General features: G+C 41.2%; 1 protein-coding gene across 1 annotated transcript in view; it reads right to left on the reverse strand.

Moving 5' to 3' along the window:
* The window catches only part of Dlg2 (discs large MAGUK scaffold protein 2), a 1,516,571-nt gene that overhangs the window by 1,238,434 nt on the left and 274,158 nt on the right, over positions 1 to 3,979 (reverse strand). The gene's annotated exons all lie outside the window — the stretch shown is intronic.

The following is a 3,979-nucleotide window of genomic DNA, read 5'->3' on the forward strand; positions in this document are numbered from 1 at the left end:
AAAGAAAGAAAGAAATAAAAGACGGAGCTAGAATACAAATCCCTTTGTCTGTCTGGCTCTAATGTCCATACATAGTAAGGGCTGAACTACAATTAAGTCATAGAACCACAGAAAGACATAGGGAATAAAACATTAAGAGGCTATGTCACAACCCATTATTTCTTTCGTCATGAGAAATCGTTTGTTTCGATATTTGCATGTGTGTACATTTGTACCCAGTAAGTGTGAGTTTCTGATCACTGCGCTATTAGCGGCATGTCAGTAACACTTGATGCCCGTATTGAAGTGTTGAAAATCAATAAAAAACTTCCACTGCTACTTCAAGCACAGAAACCTGAGGATCCCTGATAGAACTCCTAACATGATTGCAAAGCTTGGTTGCAAGCCTATAGTTGGCATTAGGTCTTTAGTTCATTTTTATTTATCAAGTTATTCCTTTAAACGCATTGAATTTTTTATTTATTTGAGCTTCTTCCTTTAGTAAACCATATTGTTTATTAGAATCACAGACTCTAGTGCTTAGCAAAAGCTGCTCAGTTTTTGACATCTTATTCTATTGCAATCCATCTTTTAAAAATTGTTCAACTAGCCATATTTTTGTTTCAATAATTTTTTGGTACTAAACATCTATTTTCATGTTTTAAGATGACAATATAATTATAACATATTCTAGATACCTGGTTCTCGCTAAAAAGGGAAAATTTGGACTGTGTCTTTAAGTACAGAGAATCAGTAAGCTGTTGCTATCGAATAAAACTGATCATTTCAACGCTTATTCAAAGGTAGGTTTGCCATCAAGGTCATGTATTGTATAGAGGGACTTTCAGTTATGTACTTCCAGAGCACTAGTGAGCTCAAGGGGTCGCTTACTGACGATAAGAAATGTCCCCTCACCATTTAGTTCTGCCTCTGGATTCCCAAATTTCAAAGTTTTAGTGGGCCTTCCAAAGTAAGCAGAATCAGAAGCAAAATGAAGCAACCAAACCCAAGCCCTCACCCCAAGACTTGGTTGCTTGGTGCCAGCGTCTTCCTCAGGACCAAGCCTGTGCTCTGCGCCCCCATTCCTTGGAATACGCTAGATCCCCCCCAGGCTCGCCACGTCTCACCCCAGGGAGCCCAGCACACCTCCTCTCTGTGACCTTCCTGCCTGCCCCAGACTGACAGTCTCCCCTGTGACCCCTCATTCTACTGCTTTCTGGAAGATAAATACACCTACGGCCCTTCCAATGGTGACATTTGTACTTCTGACCACTTTTCCTGAGAGGAAACAGTGAGGGGGAACTAAAATAATATACTAAAGAGGAAGGGTTTACCAAAGTCTGAAAAGTCATATTAAATTGCTTCTTTTCTTTAGGACAATGACAGGGTAACAGTTAAGAGGACAGACCTAGAATCTAGGCCCTTGAACTTGGGGCTCAGATTTTACAACTCAGCTGCTCATTTTTCTGCAAACCATTCAGATTGCCTGTGCCTCAGCCTTCCTCCGCAGCGCACAAACTGTGGATTCACAATGGCAGCCTTTTAAGAAGAGTACAAGGTAGGTACCACTGGTCAGCCTGTTGCTTGTACTCAGTGAGTGTTAACTGTTACCAGCTACCATTAACTGCCCTCTGAGAGGTCCTTTCCTGTTTCCTGTCATGTTTATCTCTCATGGTGGCTTCACAGAGAGCCATCCTTAAGCTAGTTCAAAGCCTAAAGATAAAACAAAGCTACAAATTTCCAGGAGAGACGGCAATTCTGAGGCACTCCAGATGTATGCTTCCCCTCTACACGAAACTCACTGTGACCTGTCCCCTAGGATGTCTGCTCAGTGACAAGCCATCATGGTGAAGGCTGCGGCACAGCCCTGCTGCCTGCTCATCTCGAATGGAAACTCTGGCTCAGTTCTCCCAGCCGGCGCTATCTCCAGCTGAGTTACCTTGGGCAAGGGTATGCCCATGCTGCGCAGAACAGTGAAAGCTGCCCCATGGGTTATGAGGATCACGTGAACTCAGTAGTTGCAACATTTGTAAAACATTAGCTGCCTAGAGTGAAATTCATTTATTTTGCTAAATAAATGCCAATTTCCATGAAAGGAAGTAGCATCAACTTCTGTCAAAGAACGAAATTGCTCACGTGAAGTGACGTAAGTATATGAGCCAGTGTGTAGAAAGCAAGATAGATTTAGTCTTTTTGAGGATTTTATATCAACCTCACTTATGAAATCTTAATCATTAATTACTACTAAACTTTCTTTAGTGATGTTCAAATTTATAGTAGTCATATTTACCGAAGAATTTAATGTTGCAAAGTCCTGAAAAATAATTCTTATAATAAACCCAACTTTTACAACCTTGTGTATACAAAACTTTTCTGACCCACATTTCTCAGAAATAAATTTGCATGAGCTATAAGCCAAATCAAGATAAATGACTGAATATCATGAGACTTTTACAGTAATAAAAGAGATAATTTTAATAAATTTCTACAATCATGTGTAGATTTTAAAAATTCAGTACAAGTAAGCACCGTCTGCCACACATTTCAAGCACTGGGCATAGAACGGGAAACAGCAGGCAGCACCTGACCTTCTGGAATTCACAATCAAGAGGGCAAAGGACTCGGGATAAACTGTGACAGACCAAAATGGGACTCACCAAATGAAGCAAGAGAAAGGACCTGCGCCTGCCTGCTGGGCCTCCTGCAGCCCAACCCTGGACCAAGTGGGTCTATGTGGCCAGGCTTTTCTCCAGTTGGAATAAGAGAAGGTACCATTAAGTGCTATTTCTTTAAACATAATGTTCATTGAACAGTCAGCATGTACAACTTGGTGATTGCCCTGAGCAATAATTAAAAAGGCAGTGTGTTTTTCTTTTTCTAGAGAGCCTCCTCAGATTGATTTAGCTATTTTAGAAGAATCAAGAGAAATGGTCTGCCTGAGAAATGATACTTAAAATAATGCTTCAGTATTTTTTTTTTCTTTCCAGGAAGATACTCTAAGCTGTGGTTAAAGAGAGTAATGTGCCCCGTGCTCTACACTTGACTCGACTCTTCAACCCCTGGCCACATTTAAATTGATTTGTTTTTCATCATCACACGTAGGATTCTGTTAACACATTTTAAGGTAGATTTTTTTCATCAGCTATGGGTACTCAGTAGGCACTTGCGAGGCTGCAGTCCAGATGTAGGGCAGGACAAGAGGTGAGTGTGCATTGAGAGCGGTCTTTGCAGACAAGCCTGCTCAGGCACGCAGCCTTTTCAGTGAAGTTGCTGAGGTTGTAACTTTCTAAAGAAGTGTGTGTGGACCACTAACAGTGAATGGGGTCTCTGTACCTTCCTCCTTAGCAACACAAAGCACAGTTATCAAATCATTACCTGAGATGCTCACGGGTGTGGTTCGCAGGTGCTACCTCGGTCTCCTCACCTGCTGTGCTAAGAGATAGAACAGATTTTCCTTGAGGGAAGTGCACAATGCACACGCCAGAGGCCATTCTGTGCTCTGTAAAATGTTCTGTATAATTCCCTCAAACCTAGAAGGATATTTTCTCTATATATAGCAGAATCTCATCTCATAAACTAAGGATCTCACCCATATCTTGAGAACCAATCTAAACCACAACCATTTTGGGTTTTGGGTTGTTTTTTAGAGCAAAATTTCTTGGTAAAGAAACAGAATTGATGAGCTTTCAATTTTTCTTCCTCCACTTGGTACAAATAAAACAAAGTCTCTAGAAGGCAGGAGAAGCCGCCTCTTAGAGGAAATGTCTGCTGTTCTTTATCACAAGAATAACCACATGAGCAACCAGGGGTTAAAGCCCTGCCATGTGTTGAGCCTCCATGCCAGGAATTCATATATGTTACCTTTAATCCTTAAAACAACCTGTACAGGAGTTACTGTATCATTCTTCTTTTTTTTCAGGAATCCAAGAAGCTCAGAATCAGCCTCCTGCCCTAAAATGAACAGCTGGTAGGTGGCAGATTGGAAATTTGAACGTAACTG

This window comes from Octodon degus, unplaced genomic scaffold (genome assembly GCF_000260255.1).
Source record: "Octodon degus isolate 3935 unplaced genomic scaffold, OctDeg1.0 scaffold00049, whole genome shotgun sequence".
Classification (NCBI taxonomy): domain Eukaryota; kingdom Metazoa; phylum Chordata; class Mammalia; order Rodentia; family Octodontidae; genus Octodon; species Octodon degus.